Source organism: Lethenteron reissneri, chromosome 44, assembly GCF_015708825.2.
Source record: "Lethenteron reissneri isolate LAM-NWPU_2019-01 chromosome 44, ASM1570882v1, whole genome shotgun sequence".
Classification (NCBI taxonomy): domain Eukaryota; kingdom Metazoa; phylum Chordata; class Hyperoartia; order Petromyzontiformes; family Petromyzontidae; genus Lethenteron; species Lethenteron reissneri.
In genome coordinates this window covers 5,768,519-5,783,492 of record NC_083822.1, presented here as the reverse complement: position 1 = coordinate 5,783,492, position 14,974 = coordinate 5,768,519, and the positions used below count along the sequence as shown (strand labels likewise).

General features: G+C 51.7%; 1 non-coding gene and 1 pseudogene across 1 annotated transcript; both read right to left on the bottom strand.

Annotated features, from left to right (window-relative positions):
- Nucleotides 1-11,698: 11,698 nt before the first annotated feature.
- Nucleotides 11,699-11,752, bottom strand: LOC133353701 (U5 spliceosomal RNA; annotated as a pseudogene).
- An 852-nt stretch (nucleotides 11,753-12,604) lies between these two features.
- On the bottom strand, nucleotides 12,605-12,768 carry LOC133353720 (U1 spliceosomal RNA). Its single transcript, XR_009756449.1, has one exon. It is a non-coding gene; the product is annotated as a U1 spliceosomal RNA (small nuclear RNA).
- Nucleotides 12,769-14,974: the final 2,206 nt, after the last annotated feature.

Below are 14,974 nucleotides of genomic sequence, written 5' to 3'. Positions count from 1 at the left end.
ACCATCTGCCGTTCGCGCCGAGACACAGCCGAGTCGGGGAGACAGCAGCCCGCGGGACTCCACGGCAACCGCTGCGCTGCACCAAAGACTGCCTCCGCTTAAAGAATTTGTGGGCGCAGAGGGCGACTGGGGCGGCTTCCAGAGACGCTTCCTCGCCCACCAAGAAATGGCCAAATGGACAGATGCTGAAGCTCTCTGCGCGCTGCCGGCGCTCCTCGACGGCGACGCGCTCGCCGCCCTCACATCAGCGCCGAAGGAGAAGCGCTCTACGCTACCGATGGCGCTGCAGCTGCTGGCCGGGGTCTACGGGCCTTCCGCGGAGTGTAGGCAGCAGTTCTACGACCGCCAGCGGGGCGCGAAGGAGTCGCCGCTGGCATACAGAACAAGTCTCCTGGCGTTGGCCAAGACAGCCTTTCCTCGCATGGACGAGGACGGGGTCGACGCCATGGTGACTGAGAAAATCCTCCTGCTGGCAGACGACCTGGACATCGCCGTCGTGGCACAGGAGGATACAGAGATGACTTCTCTACAAGCGGCGCGACTCCTCCACGCCAACCTGCTGTCGCAGCGGCGGAAGGCCAGCAGGGCAGCGGCTGGGCGTGCGGTGGCGGCAGCCACCCTCCCGGCGGAGGAGGTCTTCGCCGTCAACCATCGTCGGCAGCAGGGGACGGGAGCACGGCCGGGCCGGGATGGGTCGAGCCGCTTCGACCGTCCGTCATCGCCGCCGGCGCTCCCGCGCTGCTTCAACTGCGGCGTCCGGGGCCATGTCGCCTCGGGGTGCCGCTCTCCCCGACAGCGCGGGACGACGCCTCGCCAGGACGCCGGGCCTCCTCCTCCTCCCAAGCTCCATCAACATGATCCGGCGAGTCGCGACACCACACATGTTTGGCCAACACACACACCTGTCGCACACTCTCGCATCGCAACGAATGGGGGGACGACGTTGCATCGCGACGGGCCGGCGCGTACCACTGTGGGGACTCGAATCGAGCCCGGGCAGTGGTCCGCGTTGGCCCATCGCGTTGTGGCCGCATCGTCAGGGTCGTCGGCCGTCGTGGGACATATTGACGGGGTTGAGGTACGCATCCTGGTTGACACGGGGGCATCGGCGACCATTATTTCCGAATTGATTTACAACATTTTACCTGTCCAAAGCCGTCCGTTACTGCCAGTTAATGTCCCATTCTATGCGGCGAACGGGGGCTCCCTTGGCATCATTGGACAGATTCGAGCGCAAATTTGTATCGGGGATATCAAATTATCAGGCCCGATTTTTGTTTCCTCCTCGCTGGCGGTTCCGTGCCTGCTGGGGACGGACTTCTTGGGTAAAATGCCGATCCGTATTTTAATAGACCAGGGATGCATTGAGCTCCCGTCGGGACGGCGCATGGCGTTTTTACCCTCCCCTTCTGTGATTCGGACGGCGTTCGTAACTATACCAGCGTCCGTCGTTGAAACGGTTCGTGTGCCGCCGGGAGCTCAGATGTTAGTGCCTCTAAGACTTCGTCGGCCCTTCGCAGAGGGCATCGGGGCCCAGGGAATCCTGTTGGGACCGTCTAGGGCCGGGGTTAGTTGACCGCATTTGATTCCGGCCCTGACCGTCGTGAGGGGAGATGGGGACCCTTTCATCGCGGTCCTCAATGTGGGATCGCAACCTGTTGTAGTTCCTCGAGGGACGGTGCTTGCGCACGCGACGCCGATGCCCTGCGAGGAACCGGTTGCGAATAATGTCGGCACCGCCGCCCGACTGCACCCACATTCGGACAGCGATGACGGGTGGCTCGACGCGCTTTGTGCGGGATCGACGGACCTGTCAAATTCAGAGCGCCAACAGCTTAGATCGCTACTGCAGGAATTTTCCGACGTTTTTAGTCGGAATAAATACGATTTGGGTTGTACTCATCTGCTGCGTCACCATATTGACACGGGTGACAGCGCGCCAATTCGCCAAAATCCGTTTCGGTTGAGTCCCGCCGAAAAAGACCATGTCAAATTGGCTGTTGATGACATGTTAGCCGCCGACATTATTTCTCCCTCTACCAGCCCTTGGGGAGCGCCGATCGTCCTGGTTAAAAAGCAGGACGGCTCGTTGCGGTTTTGCGTTGATTTTCGGCGCCTTAACAAAATTTCGGTTGCCGACGCATACCCGCTCCCATGGATGGACGAATCGCTGGACGCCTTGGCGGGAGCGCGATTCTTCTCCACGCTGGATTTACTTTCGGGATTCTGGCAGCTTCCTCTGGATGATGAATCGAAACCTAAAACTGCTTTCCGTACACCGCACGGCCTGTTCCAATTCAACCGGTTGCCGATGGGCTTACACTCAGCGCCGGCAACCTTCCAACGTTTGATGGAATTGGTTTTGGCTGGATTGCAATGGGAGTCGTGCCTGATTTATTTGGATGATGTTATTGTCTTCGCTAAAACTTTTGACGAACATCTCCAGAGGTTGCGGGCGGTTTTCCTAAAGATGCGGGCTGCTAATTTGAAGTTCAAGCCCCAAAAGTGTCATTTGTTACGCGATTCCATGCGTTATTTGGGCCACATCGTAGGGCGCTCGGGTATTGCTACCGATCCCGCCAAAACGCAGTGTGTCAGCTCCTGGCCGACTCCCACCTCGGTGGGAGAGGTCAGGAGTTTCGTCGGCTTCGCGTCATATTACAGACGGTTCGTCGCCGACTTTGCAACAATTGCCAAACCCCTACACGCATTAACATCAAAAGGGGTTCGGTTCCACTGGGGTCAAGAGGAGGAGGCTGCTTTTTGCTCCCTTCAGGACGCCCTGGTAAAAGCTCCTCTCTTGATCTACCCCGATTTTTCAAAGCCGTTTCTGCTCGACACCGATGCGAGCAACACGGGTATTGGGGGCGTTCTTTCCCAGGTGGTTGACGGCGTCGAACGGGTGGTTGCGTACCGCAGTCGGGTGTTGTCTCAAGCAGAGCAAAGATATTGTGTCACCCGCAGAGAACTGTTGGCAATTGTCTATTTCATCCAACAGTATCGCCCATATCTGTACGGTCGGCGTTTCACCGTCCGCACAGATCATGCGGCACTGCAGTACGCCCTGCGAGTTCAACAGCCATCGGGACAATTGTCCCGATGGTTGGAGATCCTCCAGGATTTTGATTTCGACACCACATACCGTAAGGGCGTTCGCCACACCAACGCGGACGCTCTGTCGCGCATGCCAACCACCTCGGAATGTGCGTGCCTCCTGGGGTCGGGACGTTGCAAGCCAGCAGGGGACGTGTCGGTTCCGGGCCTTGCGGCCGCCGCCGACGGCGGGACAGTTGTTCCGAATTCTATTGAACAACAAGGGAAAGATTCCCTGCTGGGTTTGCACATTCAGGAATGGGGGCGCCTCCAAATGGAGGATACCTCCCTCCTCGCGTTGCGTCGTCGCGCCGGGGAGGCAGGGCGGGGATCGGGTGATGCCGACGCATGGGAAATGCACGCGGGGTTGCTGTTGCACTGGGACGGAAAATCCCACCGACACCGGCTGGTGGTCCCTTCGGGCTTACGGGGTAGGGTGGTGTGGGCTGCTCATGAGCGCCTCCTCCACCTGGGTACCCAAAAGACCCTCGCCTTGCTCCAGCGTGATTTCTTTTGGCAAGGCATGACAAGGGATGTCTCAGATCTGTTGGCTTCATGCCCGCGGTGTGCACAGCGAAAACCACCAGCACGAGAATCAAACCCGCCCTTGCAGTCTATCAGGGTCTCCAGAGTAAACGAACTTGTCGCGCTGGATATTCTGGGCCCATTCCCCGCCACCCCTAGGGGTAATAGATATTTGTTAACCGGGGTCGAGTACTTTACGCGCTGGCCTATGGCCTGGCCCCTGGCCAATCAGTCGGCAGCAGCCATCGTCGACGCCTTTGTCCAAGGCTATGTCATGGACAAAGGTGCCCCGGAGCGGCTGCTGACCGACCAGGGTAGAAATTTTTCCGGAAAACTCCTCCAACAGGTTTGTGAGCTCCTAGGAACGAAAAAGATTCGTACTTCCCCCTATCACCCGCAAACTGACGGGATGGTCGAGCGTCTGCATCGCACCATCTCGTCTATGTTATCACAGCAGGTTTCGGACTCACAGACTGATTGGGACTTGAAAATCCAAGGGGTCTTGGCAGCATACAGATTGGCCCCCCATGCTGCAACGGGATTTTCACCATTCTTCCTCATGTATGGGCGCGACCCTGACCCACCCATTCGGGCGCAGCTGCAGATCCCCACACCACTGGGTAAAACAAAATTAATTGACCATGTCAAATTCAACCTTGAAAAATTGACTGAGGCACGGGATGCTGCCATGCTAAATTCAGAACAGCGTCAAAAAGCAAATGAGCGCCTCAGACTGGGTCGCGCGCACGTGCTGCAGTGGAAGCCGGGGACAGGGCATGGCTGCACTGCCCCCAGGTACCACTCGCAACATCCCCTAAACTGGCGCGGCCGTGGAGGGGTCCTGTAGAGGTGGTCGAGGTTCTGCGGCCTCAGTGTGTTCGCATCAAATGGGGGAAGCGCCGGTGGTTTGTGCACCCCTCGAGACTAAAACCATTCGTTGCGGTGCGAGGCCCCACTCCACACACGCGTGGCCAAACATGTGGGGGGTCGGCCGACTCAAAGGGTCCGTCCTTGCTGCCCTCGCCTGACGTGTCGCCGGCTGTCCCGCCCACAGGTGCACCGGGATTGACGGGCTCGCACCCACCTACCGCTGCGAGGGATGCCGAGGGTCTCGCGACGTCAAACGCGGACTCAATACGGAATGAACAACTGCCACCGGCCGGTCCGCCATCCGGGGTTGCCCCGTGTGACGGGCCTGCAGCAAGGACGCGCGCAAAAATGCGCAGACTCTTATGATGCATTGGAAGAACACTTAATTCTCTTGTGTACGGTTGCGGGGTGCTGCGTCGGTGGGGAGCTCCTGCCACATTTTTGTTGTGTTGCATGTGTGCTAGAGGTTCCCTGCTAAACCTGTATATACGTCGCTCTTACGGAATTCGTATTTATTCAGGGGGGGTGCGTCGGATTGTTCCCTTCGGGGTTTGTGGGTTTTGTTGTTGTTGTTGTTGTTCCCTTCATGTTATCGTTAAAAAGTTTTTTTGAGGCACACGCGGGGATCCAGGGGTTAATTAACCTTTATTGAAGTTGTTGCAGCCGGGACGGCTGCGAGCTGTACAGGGGGGGGTGATGTAGGGCTGTTACAGAGGGGCTGTTTGTGTAGGGCTGTTTGCATAGGAGCTAACGGATAACAAACACAGTGGGCGGGGACTCCGTGAGTACACGGGGTGGTGCCCGCAACGACGTCCGCACCGGACGGCGTGAGGGGGGTTTCGATCCTCTAGGGGGGTATAAAAAGGGATGAGCCAGAGAGCTCGGGGTTCAGTCTTGGAGTAATTAAGGGAAGACGGAAGACCGGCCAGATAGGCCCTGGACTCCCCCTGGGACGCCGCCCTTGTAAGGGCAGCGCAGGCTGGAGCCAGTGGCGTGGTCCCGGAACCAGAGTTAGTCCTCTGGGACTCCGGGTACCGTAGCCCGACTGACCAGTGCCGGGCCAGACAGCCTCCCCTAGCCCGTTAGTGGAGGACTCGGGTAGGAAGGCTAGCTAGAGATGTATTCCCAGTTATACGGGTGAGGGGGCCGATACACCCCTCCAGTGCTGTACGACATTGTGTAAATAAATACGTGTGCCTTACTACGGTGTCCAAGCGTCTTCAAGAGTACTTCACTTGTTTCAGTCGCTTTCTCTCTCTCACCGGAAGACGGTCGCTTGTGTTGCGATCGAAACGTTGCGATCAATAAATTTGCTATCTACGTGACTTTACCGAAATAACTAAAGAGTATTGCTGGTAGGAACCTCCTGGTTACACCAGCCCACAGGGGATTATTGTGTCCGTCTGTCCGTCGTGCAGGGAGGGGCTAGGTGGGGGGTGGGAGGGGTGGGGCTGGGTGGGGAGGGTGGGGAGGGGCTGGGTGGGGAGGGTGGGGAGGGGCTGGGTGGTGAGGGTGGGGCTGGGTGGGAGGTGGGAGGGGTGGGGCTGGATGGGGAGGGGCTGGTCACCCCGTGGTGCCCTTATAAAACTCAACGTTTAACCTACTCACGCCGGCTTGTGCCCGCCCTCAAAGTCGAGCATATTTGCGGAATACACCACGCCGCCGTTGACCCTGGCCATTGACCGAGCAACCCAACGTTTCTACCAGCTCCCTAGGCAGGAATGTGTTACTAATTCTAGCTCGACATCAACTTCCATGTATTTTTCATTTAAAGCAAAGTGCGATTTTTCCGCAGCGAAAAACTGTTTTTGATTATAAATAGGAGCCCTGCACGCAGGGCAACAAAAAAATGTTTACAGACTCATTGAATTGTTCCTCTCCACGGAAATATTTAGTAAAGGTATTTAAAAGTTTTTATTTCAATTATATACAGTCAACAGTTTCAAAATCACAACAACAAACCACGAGAGGGACATTGCCTCCGAAACAGAATCCCCTGCAGTTTCGCAACACATGGAAAGTACTGACAACCACAACACTATTTCCTGGTCTATCAGATACATAGCAAACAAGAATCCGCCATTGCCGACCCGAGTCGCACTCCTCAATTCCCAGTACTATTGCTAAATTTATTTTTATAAGTGCTGCCTATATCAACATGCGCGGCATGGAGGCGGAGGCCACTGCCATTTCTTTTTGGCTGCCTCACTGCCCATTATTGCCTTATCCACCTCCACCACCCGCCAAAGCAGCCTGCAGGTTAGGCGGTAAACATCTGCAGGTGTCATATCGGTTCCCCTGGTCATCAAACCTCGCGCCTTCCACAAGGCTTCTTTTACAGCCCCAACAATGGCCCATGCCTGAGCCCAGGCCCTTCCCGCTCTCCGCCGAAAGACTCCCCAAATAATGCTTGGCACATTAACCATGACAGGATAGAAAGGTGCTAACAAAGGCTGGCACAGCTTCCACACTTCCTTTGCGAAAGGACATCGCACAAACACATGACCCGCGTACTCATCCGCACTACAGCCCCTTGGGCACTTAGGGGTGCGGGCCAATTGGCGTGAATGCATAAACGCTCTGCATGTCAGCCTATCCCATACCGCCAGCCAAGATATATCCCTTTGCACCTTAGTTAGTGCCTTAGAAGACACATTTCCCCATATTTGCTGGTGAAGGACACTCCGTGCACCTGGTACCCCTTCGCAGGTCTCCTTCTTGACCATCTCAGCAAGAACACTTCGTGGGAGCCACGAATCTCTTACAAGGGCCGGCTCATATTCTGCAATGTACTTGCTAACCGCAGCACACAGCCACCCCTGCGTCCAAGCGAGGGGCGTACAAAGAGGCAGTGAAGCCATCCCTAATCTACGTAGGAGCCATGCCAGTCTATATCGCACAAAATATGAGGCTTTTGCCTGGAGCCCATCTGCAAAAAACAAGCTAATTGTATTACAAACAAAGATTGTTCTCAGAGTACGTGCGACGTTAGGGGCTCCCCTCCCACCGTTCGCAGGATTTTTATACATGATCTCCCTCTTCACCCGGTCCATTCCACCCCCCCAGATGAACCTGAAAAACAGCATCTCAATATAATGCAACGTTTGTGCACCTGGCGGAAAGATGTATGCCAGGTAATTGAGCACAGGTAACATTTCTGCTTTCAAAACCAAAATCTTCCCTTCCATAGTAAGGCTTCTGGTCATCCATCTGACAAGCCTGCCCTTCACAACCTTAATCTTTTCCCTCCAGTTCATTTTTCCAGAATCCTTTAGATAAAATGTGACCCCCAATATCCTAATCCCTTCCACCTGTACTCTCAGCTCTGTCGGGCAACCTTCGAAGAGCTTAGGGTTTCCAAAAAACATAATCTCACTCTTACTCAGGTTAATCCTAGATCCCGAGGCTAAGTGAAAAAGTTTCGCCAACTCCAAAACCCCCCATACCGAGGAGACATCCCTACAGAACACCACGATATCATCCATATACAGAATTATTTTTACCTGCTCTCCACTCCCCGGGATGGACACCCCTCGAATCCTCTGACTGGCTCTGACAGCCTGGGCAAAAGGTTCCATGCAAATAACAAACAAGACTGGTGACATGGGGCACCCTTGCCTCACACCCGATCTAACTGGAACAGCTTCAGACAGGACCCCATTTATCAAAAGTCTACTAGAAAGATTACTATATAACTTTTGTACCCAACTAACCAGTTGTTCTCCTATCCCCATATGAGTCAACACTGAAAACAAGTAGTCATGTGATATGCGGTCAAAAGCTTTCTCTTGATCTAAACTAAGGAGCCCCAGTGGCCCTCCCCCTTCTATTGTGGACTCTATGACTTCCCTTAATAAGATGAGGCTGTCTGAGATATGTCTGCCTGGGACAGCACATGTTTGGTCTGCTTGTGTAACTTCCGCCACCACACTTCCCAATCGTGCCGCAATGGTTTTGGCCAATATCTTGTAATCTGTATTCAACAGAGTAATTGGGCGCCAGTTCCCGATGTCGCTGCGGGCCCCCTTCCCCTGATATAAAAGGGATATAACCCCTCCCCTCATGGACTCCGGCACTGGCCCATCAGCCAAGATTTCCCTGTATAATTGCAACAAGTCCTGTTTAATAGTGTCCCAGAACTTGACGTAGAATTCGGCTGGTATCCCGTCGCTACCAGGAGTCTTTTGCAGCCGCAAACCTCTCACGGCCTTATTCAGTTCCTCCATTTGTATTTGCCCATTCACCTCGTCCGGGGCCTCGACCTGTTGTTTAACTTCCCCAAGAAAAAAAGCCCGGGCGTCCACCTCCGATATTTTATGGCTATAGAGGTCTTCATAATACTCTCGTGCAACCTCAACAACACCTTCCGTCTGTGTCTGCCTACCAAGGCTAGGGCTAACGAGCTCATGGATGACACTGCTGGGTTTCCTGCACTTTCTAAAAAAGAAACGCGTACACTTTTCTCCCTCTTCCACTGCCCTAACCCGTGCCCTAAAAACGAACTGCGCTGCCTGATTTTCAAGTGACAAGGAAATCTTGTCTTTTAAATGCCTTATTTCGTCTACCATAGGAAAACCTAATTCCAGCAACCGGTATGCCTTCTCCAGCTTGTCGTTCAAGCCCTTCATCTCATTCCTAACACTCATCCTTTTACTGTGTGCCTGATAGAAACCCCTAGTCCGACTTTTAACCATCTCCCACCATTCAGCCATGGTGCTGAAGCAACACTGTAGGCTCCTCCATTCTTCATAATGTTGAATGAAGGCCCTCACGAGCTTCTCATCTTCCAGGAAACTCGTGTTCATTTTCCAGATCCCCTTCCCTAACATTACTCCCCCTGGGATTTGAATCTTCGCCATAATCAATTTGTGATCCGAGAAAGAGACTGGCACAGTCTCTACATGCTCCACTGTAACCTTAGCAGAAACAAAAATAAAATCAATTCTCGAATGCAAAGATCCAGAGCTACTGACCCAGGTGAAGCCAGGAAGTGCTGGGTGCAAGAACCTAAAGGTATCAGTCAAATCAAAATCTTTAACTAAAGCACTGAGCCCTCTAGAAGAAGGATCTATCCTCCGACTCCCAGTGGCAGGCAGAACGTCTGATAAGCTGAGTGGGCAGTTAAAATCTCCACCCAGGACAACATGTCTCTGTGTGACCAGCAGGGCAGATATATTACCCCACAGCTCCACTCGCTCCGAACACTGCGTAGGAGCATATACATTAATTAGACGGACTGCAGTTCCTCTATATATGGCATCGACATAATGCAGTCGGCCAGGAACAACTTCCTGGGCCTCCTGTACCTCCACACTTCGGCTTCCTATGAGGATGGCAACCCCAGAGCATCTGTTAGCATTGCTCCCAGACCAAAAACATTGTCCATCCCAGGATTCAGTCAGTTTTGCCTGGTCGAGGGAATAAGGCAGGTGGCATTCCTGCAAAAAATAAATGTCTCTCTTTAGAGTCCGCAAATAATGAACAGTTGCTTTACGTTTAGCTGCTCCCCAGATTCCTCGCACGTTGACCGATGCAACAGAGAGCGCCATGACCAAGGGTGTTTAGTCCGGCTCAGCAGAAAAGTCCTCCAACAATGAGTAGCAATTTTCATCAACAAGGTCCAACAAACTCTCGGCCTGCACAGATTTCGGGTAAGACCCAATCTCTTGGCTCAGCTTGGCTGTCATCTCTTCTTCAGATGAAGCCAAGTTTTCTGTTGAAGAGTCAGACAATTGGGGGCATTTCCCTGGAGCAGACCATGATGAGGCACTCGGTGCTCTCCTCTTCCTCTTTGCTTTCTGCCAGCCTGTCCTCTCGAATGACACTCTCTTGTCCACTTTCTTCTGCCGTTCTCCATCGTCCTCTGTCGTCTCAGCTTCCACTGCCCAGTCAGCCACAGTTGGCTCAGAGACTGCCTCCTCCATCACATTGGCCCTGGAGCTGTCTTCCTGCTGACTCGTAGATTCTCCCCCATCCACAGGCAGCACTTCCAGCTCCTCTCTTTCATCCTCCTGCTCCAATAGTGGCGCTCTCTGGACGACTGTCGCTCCATCGACATCGTCAGCAACCAAATTATGTGGAGTGTGCTCCAACAAAGGTTCGGCTTTCTCATCAGCAGCCTGGTTTTTACGTGCCCGGACCATATTTGCATATGATTCAGGGCAGTTCCGGTAAAAATGGTCCTTGCTTCCACAGAGGTTGCATTGCGCTGGGGCTTGGCAATTATCCACTGTATGATCCAGAGACTTGCAGCGGTAGCACACTCGTGCTTCACATGCCACTGCTAGATGACCCCGTCTACCGCACCTTCTGCAGAGCTTGGGTTGGCCTTCGTAGACAACGAAGCCTTTACTCCCACCAATGTTGAGGGCGCTCGGAATGTGTTGCAGGGCACCGACCGCAGCTCTCAGCCTCACCCGCCACTGTCTAGCACCAGTCCAGATGCCCAGTGAGTCCTGGACGCGTTTGCAGTTTGACAACAGATGGCAATGTTGTCGCAGCCACACCTCCACATCATGATCCGGAAGCGATTCATTATACAAAAAGACCGTCACCATTTTCGTGTCCAATTCTGAGAGCAAATGCAGCTTGAGCAGAGACAGGGGCCTCTCGCCTGCTTTCTCCTCAAAACGTGTCAGAAAGCGCTGTAGTAAATTGCTTGTCTTAAAACTAACATCAAAGGCTCTGCCACCTGGCAAAGCTATCAAGCAAAATAGGTCCATGGGCTCAAATTTCAGCATACCCATAACCACAGTTCGCACAAAAATCGAGCGGTCCATAGTCACCTCTTCTGGCACGTCCTCCTTGAAGGCAACTCGGACACAGTTGTGGCGTCTGGCACGTTCCGGTGTGAAGCCTGCTCCCGGCCCTCCGCGCCTACGGCCTGCACGTTCCTGGTGCTGTTCCGCCGATGCAGGTTCTGCATTCACCTTTGCAGTCTGTGCCCGCTGGCCAGCAGGCTCCCCGATGTCCGTAGCACTCCTGTCGTGGCCAGCAGGCACGTCCAGCCTCCCCAGCAGCTGGCTCCCCTCAGTCGAGACTGACGACTGAGCCAAGGCACTCTCCTTCCGCGCTCCAGACCGTTGAGCTGTGGCAGCTTCCACCTCCGCAGCAGTCGACGTGGTTTGCTCATCCCGGATCATCTGCACAGCTTGGCAGGTCTCCATATTTATTGGCAGAGCACACCCTGGCCTCACGGCCAGGGTACCCACCTCTCCACGGAAATCTTTAGTAAAAGGCGAAAGATGTATTCGCTTTGAAGAGAAACCAGAGCATTTAACTTCAACAACCCACCCGTCACGTTATTAGATAAGAGCCCTATCTCTCTACTATATGGGGTCCCTAACCCTGACTCTCTCTCAAATGAAAATAACATCACCTTTCCAAGATATTTCACAACGTGCATATTTATTCATCGAATAAAAAAACGAACATTTCCAATAGTTTAACGATGGTTCTGGCTGAATGCAATTACAAAAAAACAATCCTCTTCTTCGTCAGTGGTCCTACAAGCGATTATTTGTATGTTATAAATGTTCAATGTGAAAAAAAGTAAACTTAGGATGTCCTTCTCATACGTTGGGTTCGGATCGGAGACCTCAATTTACCACGTATAATTTAACACGTAGGATTTCACGACCAATATCATCCATAATAGGTTTTTTTTGGGGTTACATCGCGTAAATATATAAATGTGTCATTAAACGCGCCACCATCCGACATCCAATTGGTACGGTTTGTCACGTAAACAGAACGTACCAATTCGTTACTCGTACAGCACACCGGTGTGTTGGAGAGCAAAGCCACAACATTTACAATCTGAGTACGACGTTTCGCCAGTAACTACAACTAACTTCATGAGGCAAACCATATTTGTGGAGAAATCCTCCTGTTTCGTTTCTTAAATAGTGGTAGATGTGATGACATAACTTGCGAGCTCTTCTTGATCGAAATGAATGCAGATAAATGACAATGGGTAACAATTGCCGGTTCGGTGATTCATATGCTAATCGCATTATTACCACAGACCCAACTTATAACGTCATCTTTCGTTGTCCTAATCCGTCGCCGAATAAAGAAACGCTCCATTTACAAACATTATTTTTCTTTAAATATTCGGGGGATAGCGCGAACGCAGTCCCCCAGTACCACAAATTATACAGTCGAGTTTCCCGCATTTGGGGAAATCGCAGGGGTCAACCCACCCGCAGTGCAATGGATGAGCCTCGCCCTGGGAGGACCACCTAAGTGATCATGGTGCCTCCCCTGTCAGGTAAGTATGAGTTGGGCTGCTCCCACTATCCCTATATGAATCAAAATCCTGTACCTTTACGCTATGGGCCCTCGTAAAGTTTTTAAGTGGTGATAATTGAAAATGTTAAATTATTTAACACTGTAATTTTACAATAAGAAGAAAAATGTTAGTCAAACAATCACTAGTTTGAAAAGGTAACATTTATGTTAGCTGAAAGCAGATTACGAAGTAAATCCACAAATGCATTCTGGGTAATGTTTGTTCAAGTAAAGATGCCATTTTAGAGGTTTTACCTTCATTTACAGGAGTACTTATATATTTTTGTTATATCCCACAACTATACCATAACCATCATTAACCGATAGAACTCAGCCATTGACAGCAGACTTTCAGGCTTCGCTATGAATTCACATTGTACGTAATCGCCATTTCACCCACTCTGCGCCCGTCAGGCAAGCAGGGTGACCAGCAGACGGCAGTGCCTCGCGATTGTTGGACTGTGCGCAGAAAGAACCACGCAGGAGGACAGGAACCCCCCACAATTTCACGAAAAATAAAATATTTAAAAATAAGTTTTTTTTAAACACGCTTTAATGAAATGTACTGTCCGAGCTGCCCCTCCCCCTGCCCCCTTCCCCCATCGCCCCTCCCCTCCTTCCACATCCCCCGCCCCTCGGCGTGGCTCCTTCAGGCATGCTGTGACGTAAGGGACCGTGGTGATTTACATGCAACGTGAAGTTAGCGTCGACAATTAGAGCCGTTAAAAAATTAACCCGTAAAGACAAAGTTTTTCACTATAAATCGCTTATATGCGTGGCGGCTAGAGTCCTATCGTCCTCTGGCTTGAGATGGCTGCCACCTATGGGTCAGATGATTGCCTGTTACCATTAAGCAATTGGTAATTAAATATTTTTTTAAATGTCTAAAAAGTGTAAAGTTATGGAAAAAAACATTTTCACGAAATTAAATTGTCACGTACAAAGAGTCTGTGTGCAAAATGTCAGCTCGATTGGATCACGGGAAGTGGGTTAAAAAACGACCGAAAGATTTGCACGGTCGTAAGCGCGCAAGCAAGTGAACTTAATATAAAGGATTTAACAAGTATAACCCGTAAAAACAAAGTTTTTCACTATAAATCCTTTATATGCGTGGCGGCTAGAGTCCTCTCGTCCTCTGGCTTGAGATGGCTGCCAACTATGGGTCAGATGATTGTCTGGCAGCATTAAACAATTGGCAAGTAAATATTTATTTATTTTTCCCTAAACAGTGTAAAATTTTGGAAAAAAAATTTCCACGAAAATGCATTGTCACGCACAACGAGTCTGTGTGCAAAATGTCAGCTCGATTGGATCACGGGAATTGGGTTAAAAAACGACCGAAAGATTTGCACGGTCCTATGCAAGCAAGCAAGCGAACTTAATATAAAGGATTTAAAAATAATGTTTTCACTCCCGTGAAAATGGATGTCTCCAAGGAGCTTCTTAACACCTCTATGCACCTGGACCCTGCGCCTCACTCAATGGACCTTGTCTCAGTCGCTTTCTCTCTCTCACCGGAAGACGGTCGCTTGTGTTGCGATCGAAACGTCGCGATCAATAAATTTGCTATCTACGTGACTTCACCGAAATAACTAAAGAGTATTGCTGGTAGGAACCTCCTGGTTACACCAGCCCACAGGGGATTATTGTGTCCGTCCGTCCGTCGTGCAGGGAGGGGCTAGGTGGGAGGGGTGGGGCTGGGTGGGAGGTGGGAGGGGTGGGGCTGGGTGGGGAGGGTCTGGTCACGCCTTGGTGCCTTATAAAACTCAAAGTTTAACCTACTCACGCCGGCTTGTGGTGCCCTTATAAAACCTACTAACGCCGGCTTGTGCCCGCCCTCACCAGTCGGCTATATTTGCGGAATATACACCACGCCGTTGTTGACCCTGGCCATTGACCGAGCAACCCAACGTTCCTACCAGCTCCCTCCGCAGGAATGTGTTACTAATTCTGGCTATACATTCACTTCCGTGTACAGTATTTTTCATTCAAAGCAGAGTGCGATTTTTCCGCAACGAAAGACTGTTTTTGATTATAAATATGAAAATAACATCACCTTTCCAAGATATTTCACAACGTGCATATTTATTCATCGAATAAAAAAACGAACATTTCCAATAGTTTAACGATGGTTCTGGCTGAATGCAATTACAAAAAAACAATCCTCTTCTTCGTCAGTGGTCCTACAAGCGAT